General features: G+C 41.6%; 1 protein-coding gene across 2 annotated transcripts in view; it reads left to right on the top strand.

Annotated features, from left to right (window-relative positions):
* Positions 1-8,767: 8,767 nt before the first annotated feature.
* The window catches only part of plce1 (phospholipase C, epsilon 1), a 79,678-nt gene continuing 70,702 nt past the window's right edge, over positions 8,768-17,743 (top strand). For both annotated transcript variants that reach the window (XM_086303647.1, XM_086303648.1), the window contains exons 1-2: positions 8,768-8,898; positions 17,520-17,605. The gene's annotated coding sequence lies outside the window, so the exon portion shown is untranslated. The remainder of the gene's footprint in view (positions 8,899-17,519; positions 17,606-17,743) is intronic.

Genomic DNA, 17,743 nt, shown 5'->3' with positions numbered 1-17,743 from the left:
CCCTCTGCCTCCTGTCTTTTCTCTCATAAAGCACTTGATCATCACTTCTTATTAAATGATTTAAATATGACAGAAGTTTGCGGAATGCACCCAAACTGTGTAGAGGTTTTGTTTCTACTTAAACTATTGTCCAAACACCCGTGGTGTTAGCCATGATGCTCCACTAACGGCTCAATAGGCGACAATGGTACAAACCAGGCCACGGGCAAAGAAGCTTTCAACAAACCACTGAGTCAGGTAGCTGTACTGCTCAGAATAGCACCTGGCTGAGTGAACACTTGTGTGTTCATACTGTGGCTTTTGTTTATCACACAACACACAGTTGTGAGGGCTGTGTTTTTCCATGCATAATAACAGAGTTGCATTGGTACCACAGTAGAATTCATATCTTGCAAAAAGCAAAGACTTGTGCCTTGGGTTTAGGCACAGTTGCAGGGTAATTCTTCAGCCAGGCACCGAGCTAGGTGAAGTGTGAAAAGGCTGAACTAAAACAGAGTAGCTCTTTGTTTTTGAGGTAAAGAATAAATTGGCAAATTAAAGGCAAAAAACGCCCCAAAGAGGCAGTGTCATCCAGCAAGATATCTGGAGAGATCCAGCATCTGGATAAATATGTTTCATCACAGCAGCAGATGGCTCCGTTTCCACTCTATTAGTTGCGTTTGTGCTTCAGCTACAATCAGTCTCTTCATTATGACATCACCGGGACAGCAAGACGGTCATGCATATGTAACGGTTATGTTCTGACGGCAGAGGGCAGGATCCACAAAAATAAGGACGTGCCCTTGAACGCATCAGTAGTGCCACTTTAAAACTGTGGATTGGTAGACGAGGATGAGGAATAAAAGTAGTCCACTCTACAGTGAATAAACAACAGTTAAAGTAAAAGTGCCACAGGCGCATAGTACGGGCTTCACATTGTGAGAGAGTGATTAAAAAGAAAAGCAATGGTTGTGGAGTACGATTTCACTTGTGTTTTCTAGTGTCTCACAGGCATCAAGTCAGTAACATAATCCATTCCTCCCTACATGGTATCTTCAGACCTATGTTTCAAAAGTCATCTTCCACGAAACACCTGGTCCAGCACTGCAGATGAGATGTATCTACAAAGTTCCAGCACCTGTGGAAGAATGGAGCAGCCCTGCGCCTGCAACAGAATCCAGGAAAAACAGTGCTTAAAAAAAAATAAAAATTGTCGCTGTTTGTTCCGGGCAGTCATGACACTCAAAGCATGCCTGAGTTTGTCGAGGCCTAGAGGCTTTTTTGCCCACGTGCTAAGGTTTCCTGGATAACTCCGTGAGAAATGGGAGGACTTTTCCACAGCAAAGTGAGACTGTGCCCTCTGGGATATGTGTATGTACTGACTGTCGCTTCAGTTAAGCATAAAAACTGTTTTCTTTTTCTTTTCTTTTTTTAAGATATCTGAAACATATGTAAATATGAAAAGAGTGGTGCGTCTTTCCTTTATCTGCTTCTTATTATTTATTCATTTTTTTATATTCCTTATATTCCACAAAAATACGGGAGATAATATTCTCCCCAAGAAATCCTGCATTGCATTTAATGCTTCAGTTAGATTTCCGATTTTAATTTTCAAAAGGATAAAGATTTTTTATCAGATTTTAAAGTAGTGTGGGGAAGCTTTAAGTCACATTTGACTTGTTGGAAGAGCTACCCGCTCTCTTTTGTTTTCTCCCCTTTTTTTTTTTAATCATCAGGGAACCAGGGATTCCCAAAGGTTTTGCACTTTGCACGCTCCTGGGTGGAGGAGAGTTGGAGGGATGGAAGGGTTGCACATTCCTGTCGGATGGCATCAGATTTCCCATCAATGGAGTGGGTGAGGAGAGGGGGGGATTGGGAAAAAATTCCTCATTTTCCAAGTTGAAATAGATGCAGTAATACGCTGAGCACGTGCTTTTCGGGCCACCGCTCATTTCAAGTCCCGGGCGACGATAATCGTTTAAAACAATGACACAATCAAGACACTCCCATGAATCCCGCCTTTATCTGTCGGAAGAAAGCATTGCGCGATTCCAAAACTATTCGTCTTTTGATTGAACTAGTGCCTCACAGTGATCCGGCTGTTTCGCCGAGGTGAGATCTCTGTGTGTGAGACACATCAAAGGATGGCAGCTGATGGAGCATGCGGACAGACGCTGCACCGGGGCAGCTATTTACCGGAGTCGGCTGTCAAAATGATTTCTGCGATTGCCCCCTGAGTTAAACCAAATGGTCGTAAAGAGCTTTGCAAACGTTTGACTGGAGTGAATCATTCTGGGCTAGTAGCAACAATGTATAGGACATGCGGCATAAATAAGTGAATGACTGGCTACGGTAAGGAACTGCAGGGGCAGGGATAGCTCAGTAGGTAGAGTGGTGGCCCCATGATCGGAAGGTCGGGGGTTCGACTCCACTGAACGGCTACCCTGAGGTACCCCTGAGCAAGGTACCGTCCCTACACACTGCTCCCCGGGTGCTGCACTGGTGGCTGCCCACTGCTTCACTGGGTGAATGGGTTAAATGCAGAGGAACTATTTCCCTATGGGGAGTAAGGAACTGCTGCCAGACATTCCAATAGAGTGACACACACACACACAGTAGGCCTGCTACAGAGGAGAAGTGTTATTGTCCTCCTGTCTACGGCTCAGTTGGCTAAATGAGGGAAAGCAATGCTGCCTTCAGGTGCTATTGGCCATATTGCAGTTACGGGAAATACTGCGGTTTGGCTTGATGTGTTAAAAAAAACAGTCATGACGAGAGCAGGCAAAGAAGAAATACAGCACGGATGCAGCTCTCAAACTTTAGCACTTTTAGTAAAGTAAACTTTTAGTAGAGCAAATTCTTGAGCAGATAAGGAATGGATGAAAAAGAGGTGAAATAATAATAATAATAATAATTATAAAAAGAATGAGATAAGTGAATTTTTGGCTTTGGACCTTTACTTTGGCAGGATTTTTATTGGATCTTGGTCCCGCCTAAGATAACATACTGCCAACTCTAACTGAGATACGAGCCAAACAGTGGCACTCATTGTTTTGCAATTTTATTGAGTCACACAGAGTACTGTTTTGATCACGCGGACTGGGAAATGTTTCACGTGGCCGCTAGAGACATTGATGAGTACACAGACTCAGTCTGTGGATTTATCAGGAAATGCGTGGAAGATGTCGTCCCATCCAGAACAGTTAAATCCTTCCCAAATCAAAAACCCTGGATTAACGGAGATGTTCGCGCGGCACTGGCGGCACGGAACACCGCCTTTGCCTCCGCGAACACATCGGACTACAAACACGCACATTACCAACTCCGGAAGACGATCAAAGCAGCCAAACGTGAGTACAGGGACAGGGTGGAGCAACAGTTTGACAACCCTCGGAGTATGTGGCAGGGACTAAACACGATCACAGACTATAGAGGGAAAACCAGCACACCGCAGACCACGGCCTCCTGTGTGAGGATCTAAACGTATTCTACGCTAGATTTGACACAGCGAACACCATGAGACCGGACAGTGTGCGCACCGCGGATGACGTCAGTGCGCACACTGTGTCTGAGGAGGATGTGCGGAAGTGCTTCAGGAAGGTGAACGCGCGCAAAGCTACTGGTCCGGACGGGATTCCCGGCCGCGTCCTCAAGTCATGCGCGGCTCAGCTGGCTGGAGTGTTCACGCACATCTTCAACCTTTCCCTCTCTCTGTCTGTAGTCCCAGCCTGCTTCAAAATGGCCACCATCGTCCCTGTACCCAAATCCTCCACCATCTCCTCATTGAACGACTGGCGACCTGTAGCCCTGACCCCCATCGTAAGCAAATGCTTCGAGAAGCTGGTCAGGGACTTCATCTGCTCTGCACTACCCGACTCACTGGACCCTCTACAGTTTGCATACCGCCACAACAGGTCCACTGATGATGCCATAGCCCTGACACTACACACTGCCCTGTCACACCTGGAGAAGAGAGACACGTATGTGAGAATGCTGTTTGTAGATTACAGCTCAGCATTCAATACCATCGTTCCCTCGAAGCTGGACAGGAAACTGCAGGATCTAGGACTGAGCAGCTCCCTCTGCAGCTGGATCCTTAGCTTCCTGTCTGACAGACGCCAGGTGGTCAGACTGGGCAGCATCACCTCATCCCCCATCACACTGAACACTGGTGCTCCACAGGGGTGTGTACTGAGCCCTCTCCTGTACTCACTCTACACCTACGACTGCACAGCCACTAACAGCTCCAACATCATTGTGAAGTTTGCGGATGACACTACAGTGGTGGGTCTTATCACCAACGGTGATGAGACGGCCTACAGGGAGGAGGTCAGCGCCCTGACCCACTGGTGTCAAGACAACCATCTCACCCTCAACGTCGCAAAGACAAAGGAGTTGATAGTGGACTTCCGGAGGTGCAGAGAAGTACACACCCCCATCACCATCAACGGCGCTGCTGTGGAGAGAGTGAGCAGCTTCCGGTTCCTTGGAGTACATCTAGCTGAGGATCTTACGTGGTCAGTACACACAAACAAAACAGTGAAGAAGGCGCAGCAGCGCCTCTTCTTTCTCAGGAGACTGAAAAGATTCGGCATGAGCCCCCGCATCCTCAGGACCTTCTATCGCTGTGCCATTGAGAGCATCCTCACTGGATGCATCACCACCTGGTATGGCAACAGCACCGCCTACAACTGCAAAGCTCTCCAGCGAGTAGTGCGGTGCTCTGAACGGATAATTGGAGGTGAGCTTCCCTCCCTCCAAGACATCTACAGGAAGCGCTGCCTGAGGAAAGCGGGGAGGATCATCAAGGACTCCAGTCACCCCAGCCATAAACTGTTCAGACTGCTTCCATCAGGAAGGAGGTTCTGCAGCATCCGGTCCCGTACCAGCAGACTGAGAGACAGCTTTTTCCATCAGGCCATCAGACTGCTGAACACGTCATAGACACCTCAGCTTCACTACTGGAACTTCAACATTATGCACTCCATACTGTATATAAATGCCACTTGTTTTGCACAATATCCAACTACAAACCTCTGTATATTTTATATATTTTATTATTATTTTTTTTACTATTTAATTTGTAAAAATGTGTATACACACACACACACACACACACACACACACACACACACACACACACGTAGGAAAATATTTAGTATACACATCCAGAAATGCATACACTATTATATATTGTACATATATTTATTAGTTTCAGATTAGCCATTCTTGTATTTTGCTCATTTGTGTTGTTGTGTTTGCACATCTCTGTTGCTTGTGGGGCTCGCACACAAGAATTTCACTCGCATGTGCTGTGCCAGTGTGCCTGCACATGTGATGTGACAATAAAAGTGATTTGATTTGATTTGATTTGATTACTAACAAACGACTCACTGGCCACTTTTTTGGGTATAGTGTTTCAGCTGCTGTTAACATGCCTATGTAATCACCCAATAACATGGATCAGTGCATTTAGACATGCAGACTTTGTCAAATGAGCATCATTGAAATGTCACAATATACCTGAGAGTTGTTGCTAATAATGTGCATCCTTTTATGCCCTGCCTTCTCAAAGGCTGCAGTGAGTTTACTGTACTCAACTAACCGCCACCAGATCTTAATCCAGTAGAGCACCTTTGGTATGTGACGCAATGGGAGATTCATGACATGGATGTGCAGCTGACAAATAAGCAGCAACTGTGTGATGTAAAGATGTCAATATGGACCAACATCTCAGAGGAATGTTTCCAGCATCATCCTGAATCTGGGCCACAAATCATCTGGGCAGATCTGAAGGCAAAAGCGTGGTTGACCCAACCCAGTGTACTTATATTAACTAGACTAACATGTTTAGATTTGCCATCTCATTTCATAGCTAATTTAAGTATTGTGTTTGAAAGAAACAGTTAAATGAAGGAAACACATCTGAATACCTAAAGATGATTTTAACAAATAACTTGTCGTAGGCGAGCTTTTTGATTCAACTGCTCCCTGCACACCAAATGGTCACCATAATTAGGCTGTTAGATCCATTAACATTGATGACAGAGGGCTGAGTCAGTGAGAAAGGACTGACTTAGTCACACTTATCAGGAGATAAAGTCAAGGTGGGCCAGACAGTAGAGCAGGAAAGTGAAAGGTCAGGAGGACATACTGGCTTTTGAGGAGCACAAGCTGGCGCAAAACAACAACACCTGGAGTTCATTAAGGATAAGTATTGTGTAGGCTAAGTTGGGGGATCTGGCACAAACTTCAGAACATGACGCCAGCCTGTGAAGGGAATCATCTGCTCATCTCCACAGGCCCTCCATGATCCCGGCAGATTGAGGCAGATCGCCTTCCAGAGGGCTTTATTCTTTTACCCTTATCAGAGACATCAAGATCATTTGTTTCATTGATGGACTGCCTGATCTTGAAGAATCTGTCCTGATTTATTGAAATGGCTATAACTAGGACCCAGTATAGCTTGATGCTAGGGTATCCGAGTCATGCCATGGGCACAGATATGCTAAAGAACGTTTTTAGCTTTGAGGCTGCCTTCAGCGACGAGCACCTCCCTCTGGTTTGTGTTTTCTGGCATATTTTGATAAATCTGGTAATCAGGTCGCCTTGGTTTCAGTCTGTTTGAAACTGAATTGACAAAAGAAAGGGGAGGTGGATTTGCACTTTTAGCAAAGTAAATAAATAAAATAAATTCATGAGCAGAGCAAATTGTTTGAGAAGTCAGACTTTTAGCTGATTATGTGTTGCACACTTGAATTAAAATGAATTGAAACCAGTGTGGCTATGTGAGTTCGCCTTTACTGCATCTGCAAATATATACATGGACATAGCACAGCGTTACACACTTTTGCAGTCTCACATAACGCTTATAGGCGCACTGCCTTATGGGTAGTGTTTAAACTCAAATCACTAATATTTCTTACAGTGGAACAATGAAATAAACATAAACACAAGGTAGTGTGATCCACCAGTCTACATCTGCTGTGATTACAGCCCGGTACAGGTATAAATCCACAAAAGTGCCACGAGGTTTCCACACAAACTAATGAATCAGATCTAGCTGCTAATCGTTAGCATCACAGCTAATTCACATCGCTACCAATAACTTATACACTAATGACACATAGTGGGGATTAACGGCCAACTTTCCCACATTCTCTGCAACCCCGTGGACTCATCTGTAGACACATTTTAAGTTATTTACCATCTTGTATCTGCTTACCTGCAAATATATACATGGACATAGCACAGCGTTACACACTTTTGCAGTCTCACATAACGCTTATAGGCGCACTGCCTTATGGGTAGTGGCTGGCTTCTTTACTCCCGCTAGAGCTGCTCATTTTAGGGGATACTCCCTCTTGTGGTGTAACGGAGGAATAACTATGCTTCCTGCACTATGTCATTTTTGGAGACTGGGGCACACATTATTTTACCACAATCAAAGAAAATACAGATGTGAACAATCAGACCATTTAACTAACTACAATATTGTCACTAAAGATTATGGGGGGTGTCTTGTTTTGTCCACAATGTCTTTCTTGTCCTTACATATGTACTCTACATTTATACAAGTGTGTTTGTATATGTGTGCGAATTCAGTTTGAAAGGCTTTTATTTCACCTTCTACACACTGTAATGCTATAAAACTTTAGAGCCCTAGGTTACACATTGCTTTGTATCCACAATGGATGATAGGTACCATCACTTTTACTCCTGCTCACGCTACTTAAAAGCTGGTTCTTGTCTGAGCTTTCACTTTCCCACTCTTGACTGGCCATCCTCCATCTCATCTCTTGATGAGAGGCAGTATGTCCTGCTGTCCACCACAAAGAACAATGAATAAAAGTTTTGCTTTGAAAGGGTTAAATTTACTGTGCATTTCTCAAGTCCTGCTAAATTGACATTCATAATCTCAAATTGAGGAATCAATTTGGTTTGTAGCAATAGAATCATAGTAGCTACAAAAATGTTATTACTTAACCTAATTCGTTCCCATAAAAGCATTTTAAAAACAAATTTCCGTCTTGTCTGTAAGTTAAACCCCCATGAATGTGGTACCACTAGAAAGCCCAGGATGTTCTTTTGATATACTTTCTATAATCAGGGGTGTCAAACATAAGGTGTGGGTGCCAGAATTGGCTATGCAAATACTCCAATCTTGTCCAACTGGACAGCTTTAGCAAACGTGAAGGAAGACATAAATTTTGGACTTTGAACTATAGTTTGAAAAGTTTTATAGTTTTATCTTTACAGACAAAGATAAACCCATGCTACACCAAAGTAATTTGGTAAAAAAAAAAAGAAGAAGAAGAAGAAAGAAAAAGAAATGACAGTAAAGTTCCTCTTTTTTCCACTTACAATAGAAATGTATGTTGTTATATTTTAGTGAATTAACAAATACTTTCTATTTTATAACTCAATAACTAAATAAGTTTTATATAGTTTTACACGAGTATTTCTTACAACTTAAACACAAAGAGTCATACTGCCAGATGTCTTTAATTTTCTACAGCAGCTTTTGTTTATCAAGTAGAGATGTCCTGTTGAAATTACACGTTTTATTATATTAAGATATCTAAGGATTAAATGTGTAATTAAACTTTTTTACAATGAGAGACTTCCACTTAACATCCAGCCCACTTAGCATCAAAGTGGGCTGTATTTAGCCCACTATGTAAAATGAGTTTGATATCCCTGTCTTAGTGTTGCGCATGCATTTGGAGTGCAGTATTCCGAGGGCCACTGAATGTAGCACAGCAGAAAGCGGTTTTTCCCACCGCAGCACGAGCTGCTCCATCAACTGTATCGGCGAGAGTTGTGAAGCGAGTCGGTCACCGAAAACTTTGCACAAAGTGCGCCGTACATGTCTTCGTGCGGCGTTTAGGTGGATGCTGAGTGGATCTGACACGGCTGGTAAGTAAGTTTGTGTCACGGTGTCCTCAAACAGTCAACTCACGTTGAGTTTAGGTAACCTATGGTGAGTGTTTTGGTTGAGGGCGCGCGGCTTGTTTGTAAAGTTGGCTCGTAGCATCCGTGGTTCCCAAACTGATGGCCAGGAGTTCAGCATGTACCCAAATAAGCCCGTTAATAAAACTTGTTGCATTGTTTGAACCGAGTGCTAGAAATGAATGTAGGCTGACATTGTTTCACCTTTCTGTGTTAAAAATGGGCTTCTACTGGCTTCTAACGAGTAGAAGCAGCACGTGTGCTTTAATCTGCAGTGTTTTGTATGGATAACTTATTTATATCTAAAGTTAGCTTTGTGTTTTTTAATGTATTATTATTATTATTATTATTATTATTATTATTATTATTATTATTATTATTATTATTGATCTTTTACTTGAGGTGTGTGTCCTCTCACGTGTGTTATTTTTGAGTATGACAGGTGAGGTCACTGTTTACACCCCCACCCCCAGACACCCCTAGGCAAAAGCGACCTCAACCTCAGTTGCATGTGATGCTGCTTCAGGTGAATCTGTTCCGCATTCAAATGAACGAGAAACAGGAAGGACACACATACATTTGAAAATAAATAAATATGCAAGGATATATAAGGATAATATTGCACACAACATGCCACAGTGAGAAATGCAAGCATATAGTGAGATACATACTTCTACATCAGTAGTGTGTGGTGTTTTTGAGCTAGTAAGTAGATCTTTTTCTGGCCAGAGGAAAAAAAATCACCATGAAATTGAACGAGATGGATATTGACAGAACTGAACGTCACAGCGTTCGTAAAGAGGGGATGGTTTATTTTACAAATACAACTTTTTCCTCTTCCCACATTAATATGGTTTGTTTTTGTATATTTATTTAAGTTCCACCCAGTTTGTGTGTTTCGTCATCACATCATGGCACATGACTGGAGTTGGGGAACATGGTGTCTTGAGATAGAAATCTGAGAGAGACAAGAATGGTCTGGTTGGACTTGTTTTTAAAAAACTGGTGTTTACTTGTGCATCCTCCCATCCATAAACTCAGGCATGTACAGAGGAAGTAAAGTACAGAGATCCTTGCCTGACTCAGTCAGACCTGATATTAGCTGGTCTTTAACCTTCTACTTTCCTAAGTGCAAAGTCTGTTTGATCCTGCAGATGTGTCTGGTGTGTCCATGCATGCTTGCATTCCAGGTTGCTCCTTCACCTAAAGCATGTGGTGCGGTGTCTGAGGCAAACTATTTACTCTGGATTGCTACATGTGAGGAAGGACCACTGGACCAGTTTTTGTTTTTCAACATATCATCATTAGTATGTGCACCTGTTCAACTGCCCCTTAGTGCAAATTACTTATCAGTCAATCACATAGCAGAGACTCTGTGCAATTAGGCCTGTAAACATTGTCAAGGCAACCTGCTGAAAGTATAATGAATCATGAGAATGATGGTTATTGATCTGAGTATTTTATAAAAAGGGGATCTACTGGGATTTCTCCGCACAACCATCTCTAGGATTTACAGAGAATGGTCTAAAAAAGAGAAAACATCCATGGAGTGGCAATTCTCTGAGCAAAAATTCCTTGTTGATGTCAGAGGTCAAAGGAGAATGGAATGACCAGACTGCCTTGACCTGACAGGGAGGCAGCAGTAACTCAAATAACCCCTCCTTACAGCCAAAGTATGCAGAAAAACGTCACTGATTGCTCAACATGCTAAACATTGAGGCAGATGGGCTACAGAAGCGGAAGACAACACCAGATGCTACTCCTGTCAGCTAAGTACAAGAAATCACACAGGCTCATCGAAACTGGACAATGGATGATTGGGAAAACGTTGCCGGGTGTGATTAGTTTTGATTTCTGCTGCTACATTCAGATGGTAAGGCCAGAATTTGGTGTACATGAACGTATCAATCCATCCTACCTTGTATCAACAGTTCAGACTACCGGGGGTGGTGTAGAAGTGCGGGGATGTGTTTTTGCCACATTTAAACTCTGCAGCCTACCTGAATATTTTTGCTGTTCATGTCCATCCCTTCTAATGGCTGCTTCCACCAGGATAACACATTACATGACTTGAAAGCTCAAATCATCTCAAACTGGTTTCTTGGAGAAGACAGTGAGTTCACTGTACTGAAATGGCCTTCACTGTCACCAGATCTCAGTCCAAAAGAGCACCTTTGTGATATTGTGGAACGAGAGCTTGTCATCACAGATGTCGAACTAACAATTCTGCAGCAAATGGGTGACGTTATCATGTCAATATGGACCACAATCTAGCAGGAATGTTTCCTGCACCATCCTGAATCTGTGCTATGAAGAATTAAGTCAATTCTGAAGCCAAAAAAGGGGTCCAGTCCAGTACTGATAAAGTGTATATGAGTGTCTATGACTTATGCTGCACATTGGGTTACTTACAAACACTTTCCTTGCTTGTCTTTTGCTGGGAAATCACTCTCTTGCCTCTACAAACCATCACCATGCAGAGTTATTTCAGTGAAATACGCACAAACAGCTGGGGCCAGTGTATAAAGCATGTGTATGCTGCATGAAATAGACCAGCTTGTAATGGGGTATACGTGAGGCTGACCAGCTGGTCGACCGGTCCAGGCCAAGAACATTGGAAAACAGCCGACTCCGGTCCCTGGCCGGTCGATCGTTCCACCTCTAATGCAGACAAAAGGTGCTGGCATAGCAGACGTGAAACGCCTCCAAACCAGTGCACCACTTGCATGTTAAACACAGATTGGAATAAAATCGATCTGTCCCATATAACCCATGTCTGATCTCACTATTTGAATCAGAATGAGACCAATGTCTGATTCAGATATCTGCTCTTGGTGGAGAAACTCCAGCTCCATGTGTCACTACGCCAAACTCACAAATGCCATACCGGACTATTAATGCTTGCTGTGTGCCAGTAGGGCTGGGCCACTGGATGATGAGGCTCACAGTCCTCAAAATGTTGAGCTCAACCATGGGGCTGAAGATTTGTAAACGCTGCTTTATTCGATGTGTCACTAAGCTTATGTCATTTGTTCGGTCTTGTCTAGTGAAACCAATACAACCAGTCCAGATCCTATGCAACAGGTCTGAGTGTTAAACCAGTTTTCCATTAACTCAGATTGTCAGGTTTGTCTTGACAACAACTGGGAATTAACTAATTATCTGCACAGAATAAATACTTTACAGAGATCCTGACTGGTGCTGTAGCTAAAGCATATGTTTTCTCACACAGTTATTGGCCTTTTCCCAAAAAACTTTATGTGCTTTGGAGAAAAAAAAGCAGATTACAGGGAGGAGACTTCACAGATGAAGTTCATTTGATTTTAAGTCAGAAGCACGTTGATGTTGTTGTACAGAGAACACAAGGCTATAGTGAAAGTTTTGTAGCATATGCAAAGCGCTGTATGGCCACGGTGGTACATTTGTCATGCCACCACAGCGCTCTTTGTGTTGCTGCTGATACACGCGCGCAAAAACACACACATATTTACAAAGCAATCCCACTTCTGAGTCATCTTTTATTGTGCCATTGTTTACGAGCACACGCTCACGCCACATCTACACTAGTGTGCGTGGGCTCATCCACCGTGACAACATTCTTGGAAGCAGCCCGCTAACCGTTAGACACACAACCAGATATATGCACACACATGCACTCACACAGCACCTCTTTCTCTTTCTGCAGTTTCCACTGGCGTCTCTCTCTGCCCTGCCCTCTAATCAAAGCCATATGTTCTCCAGATCCTTTGCATGAAAAGTCTGTTCTGTTCTCAGTGAAACCAGCCACTTGCTTACTGACAGACGGAGTCACTGTAAAATTAAAATTAACCTGCAAAAGACTACAGACTTGAATTTCTGTTCCGCTCTTTGGGCCCTATCTAGGTCAATTTGACAGCAATATATTTTAATGACGGGAAGGTTCACACTTTAATCCATAATCCAATTCATATTCCTGTTTCTCAAGCACTTGTCTGCTTGTTTATAAGCTGATCTGGTGGATGGGTTTTAGTCCAATCTTAAAGAATCAAAGAAATTCCGTTCTTTAGCTTTGATTGTTCATGACGGATTCGGTGTACGTAGGTTTCCTCTTCGGATGAATCCGAAACCTTCCCACTTTCGCTCATTAAAGTCATCGTAACCATAACCTGCGCTCTTGTTATATAAACACCCATCAGAATCTGGACTGTGATTCATTTTAGGTCCCAAATGTTTAACAGTAGTTGATTTGAATGATTGTTGATACACGCCTTGAATTACTGTAATGAAGGGAGATCGTATCCTGTTATTCTGGTTATGGATAAACTGCAGTGTATTGTTATTTACAGGCCAAGTGGAAATCAATTTCAAATTTCTGCTCCAAATTTGGCCAAGTTCTGCCTGCCTGGTATGGGTCAGTTCCATTTCTTTACATTTTTTAAAGATAAAATTGTGTAATATCGTAATGTTTTAGCAGCAGAAGCACTACAGAAGATTTTTCTTTTGATTACCTTCGGGCATTAGCATGGTTGTAACACAACCTTTTTCGGGGTGGAACCGGAACCACGTCATCTTATGGATGAATGCCTATTTCTTGAGCCAGATCAGTACTTCTCTGCCCAAAATGCAAAGAAAACCCCCACAACAACAAAAAAACCGACCCACAAATAAAGATGCCTTGCACATGTTGTAAATAGAAACATTCATTCTTTATTTGTCAGATTTGGTTTCTGTTACATTGTGAAATGCATATTATTTTTAAATCTTCCCACCAACTCCAACCTTCTTTTCTTCTTTCATTTTTCAACTGTGAAAACCTTTAAGGAATGTGATTCTATTGTATTCGCTGTAGTCATATGATGCATCTTTTCTTCTCCAGCCCCATGTTAGAGAGAAGGAGGGGTGTTCTTTGTCCCAAAGAGTGCAAACTGCAGGAGGAGTTTCTGTTACTGGATCTTGCACTTGGCTGTATAGCACAGTTTGAATTTCCAGCACAGCTCCACATCATTATTAAACATTTGCTTGAACTTATATAGTCTAAAGTATGTCCTGAGTTCTTCAAAAGTAAGTGATTTCATGATTCTGTTGGTTTCCAGAAGACTCTTTTTAACTTTCCCATTATGGCACCTCAACCTTGTGTTTCTTGTTCTTTTTCTTTACAGTTCTCTTGGCATCAGCGAGGTATTTGTGACTAAAGAAATAATCTGCTTGAAACCTGGATTTTTACTGTGTACAGTTGGGTGATGCGTCATCCTTTTGTACTCTTGTGACATCCTTTTTCTTTTTTTCTGCGACCACCCCCCGCCCTGCACAACAGAGGAGGGGATTCCTTCTCTCCTTGGTCTACTCTTTGTGCTGTTGGAATGCTAAAGATCCAATGTTAAACCTCCCTGGGCAGTATTTAGCAGAGTATTTTAGAGGCTCAGGAGGATAAGTGGCATTTCAGGTCTGTTTGAATGTAGATCTCGTTTTATGTTGAAACTTCTTCAGTTCCATTCTCTCTGATTGTCCTTTTCCCAATTACTAAGCAATATTAAAGTTTGTTTAAAAAGTAATCGTATAGTAGTAATCAAGTGTAAAGAGCTTTTTTTCTTCTTTTTTTTTTTGTAAACCACTACCCACTCTGTGACTTTCTACCTCACTGATTGGCATTTGCATTCCTGTGCTCCATTTAAGGGTGAATCTAATCACATCCTGGGCTGTGAGTCATCGTGTGGATGAGTTGTGAAATAATCCCTCCTGAATGAAAATTACAAAAAAAAAAAAAAAAAAAGGCTTTTATGCAACACTCAAGCCCCCTCTTGAGGGGATTCACATAGAGTGATTGAGGCCAGAGATTCAGAGGCTGTTCTACCTCCTGAGACAAACTCATTTAGCTAAATTGCAGCTCCTTTTGTTTAATATGTATGAAACAAAGAGTTGTTACACAAAAGGAGCATTAGTGTTCAAATCCACAATTTTGATAGGTGGAATGTCTTCAGTTAAGAAAGTTGCTTACTTTGAAATGTCAAATTTCAATTATGGCATTAAGCTAACATAGCAGTATATAGTGACACATGATTCATACTTCTTCAATCTAAAATCTGTCCAATTGTCATTATATTTCTAACTCTGAATCCAATATCAGGCCATTGGCTTTTTTCTAAATAATTTATCTGGCCATTAATCGACTGTAACTTTAGATCTCAAGGAAATGTATTTCACATTTCATTTAATAATACCAAACCTGTTTAACTGCTTCTGTCTTCAACACATATGTTCCGAGTATGAAAGTAGCTTTGTATAACTTGCAGTTCAAAATAATCCTTATGTGCTTAAGTTGTAGCCCCTCATCTAGTGCCCGAAATAAGCTGCTTTAGCTACCTTCAAGGTCACGCACTCCTATGGCCAGCATTTGTTCTGATTGGATTTGCTTTGCAGGCAGAAGGTTTGACCAGCTGGTTGGCAGACAAACTTGTCTGTCATATTTAAGATTTTCACTCAAACTGACGTCGCACAAGGCCATGTTTAGAAAGGAGAACAACCTAAAACTTTCAAAGAATTTCATACTCATATATATGGATAGATGAATGGATATGCCAGAAAGTAAGGAGAAGAATAATAGGTCTCCTTTGACTGGTTGATATGAGAAGTGCCTTTAAAATGGTAATACAATAATTTGACATAAATTTTTTAACTTCATTTTTTAAAGTAAATGGGTCTCAATTTTGTACCACGTGGAAAAAAAAAATCTTTAGTACTATGTATCAATGTTCCAGATAAGTTTACAGAATAATGTGGACTAGAGACATACTATTTTTTTGATATATCTAGTAATGTTAAGATCTACAGAACCATTTTAGTGACAGCAAGAGGAAGGAGTCCTGTGATGGATGTCATGGCCAAAACAGAGCGCTGATCTCAACATGAAACGAGTCTGTTTGGGATTCTACAAAGACACAGAAGAAGAGGCTAAATTCCGAAAAGCTGTTGTGGAAGACTGGGTTGGGAAAATCCAGCTGCTAAATATCTACAAATCGTGTGCAACTGTTAAACTCTGTGCCAGAGTCTACTTAAAAATTTTTTTTCTATTGACTAAATTTTTAATTTTAAGTTGATTGATAAGCAAAAGCTATCCGTGGCTGTGTTTTTGACAATTACTCGATATTTCATGCGCTCCGCTTTGTAAGCCAGACTGTTGAGATAAACGAGGGAACAGCCAACGCACATAAAAACACATACTCAGCTCTTTGTCAACCATCTGACTGTGATTAGACCAGTTTGTTTTTTTTTCAGGACTTTCAGAGGTGCTGAGATCATACCCTTTTGCTTTCATCACCATGTGTTGCACTTTATTGCAGCATGGGAAATAATGAATCCTATTGGATAGAGTTGTATATAGAAAGAAACCTTCAGCCTTTGCACTGTTGTGGTTGATGTTCACAAGTTTTCCTTGGGTCGTGTTAACAAATGCGAGCTTTCAATAACTGCAAGAGTTCATTCAATTGTTGAACTTTTTACTTTATTGTTTGTCATCATGTCTAAAACTGTAAATATTCGGTATTGGTTTCTGGGAGTCTTATGTATGGAAGCCCGTTTCCGCCACTAAAAAAAAAAAAAAAGCTAGTATCCATAACTCGAAATTTCGAGTTATTTTCTCGAAATTTCGAGTTACTTTTCTCAAAATTTCGAGTTAGCTCTGCCAATCAAAAATATACGTGAATGAGGTCGCTTTCTTGTTACCCGGAAGCATATGGCGCAGGACCGCGCACTCAAAAACGGATCCCAACAAATTAAAGTATGTTTGCTGATAGTAACACCATGTGATTCAGCTAATAACACAGGGATTTCATCATTTGTGAAGCCAGGCTGAAAACACTCAGCAATCTGTGCATTCACGACTGGATGTAATACCGGTAGCTTAGCTGTAGCATTTGTAGCTGAGGGCTTCAGCTTCTGGGTAACATGGAAATGACGTCATTCACGTAGATTACTGATTGGCAGCGCTAACTCGAAATTTTGAGTTGCTTTTCTCAAAATTTTGAGTTAATATGTCGAAATTTCGAGATAATAACTCGAAATTTTGAGTTATGGATCCTTTTTTTTTTTTTTTTTTTAGTGGCGGAAACGGGCTTCCATACTTATGGCACTAAGAAAACTTCAGGATGTGACTTTAGAAACAGGCCCACTTTGTTTTTTATTCTACAAAGATTAATGTCCTAACGAATATACTGTAGGCATAGAAGTAGTTTCACTTTAGAGATAAGAAGTGATCATCATTTATCTCCCCCCCCCCCCCCCCCCCCCCCCCAAAAAAAACAAAAAAAACAACCCAAAACAAAACACTGACATATAGTGCACACCTCTTGACAGAAGAAGCCATTCACAAATATTTCACAATGAGGAAACTCTGTGCCGCTGCCAGCTTTTACGTTGTGTCATTCACTTGGATGTGAAAGCAAAACTTCTGGGAACCATGCTCAGACTCAAGAAAACATTTTTGATTGGCTGCTGAACTTGGTGTTTAAAGGACATCCCTCATGTCATTTGTTGTTACACTCTCGCTCTGTTTAACACTCACACACTTGCTCTCTTGCATTGATCTGGTCTCTGTCTCTCTCTCTTTCCGATAGACAGCAAGCGGGAATCCTGAATCACCTGGTAAATCGGGAGAATTAGAACGCAGAAAGCACCCAGAGCCACGTATCTAACTTTAAATGTAAGTATTGCCTCATTATAATTCCAATCAAATGCTGTAATCTTAGCTTTCTTCTTCTTTTTTTTAAGTTAAATGAGAAGCTTGGTATGAGGATTGCTGGAAAATATTTTAATAACAAGTGAAGTAGAAGTGATTGAG

Source organism: Aulonocara sp. 'chitande type north' Nkhata Bay, linkage group LG8 (genome assembly GCF_057382095.1).
Source record: "Aulonocara sp. 'chitande type north' Nkhata Bay isolate Kocher_YH1m ecotype deep benthic linkage group LG8, A_spYH_male_GT1.1, whole genome shotgun sequence".
Taxonomy (NCBI): domain Eukaryota; kingdom Metazoa; phylum Chordata; class Actinopteri; order Cichliformes; family Cichlidae; genus Aulonocara; species Aulonocara sp. 'chitande type north' Nkhata Bay.
This window is presented reverse-complemented; position numbering and strand designations above follow the sequence as displayed.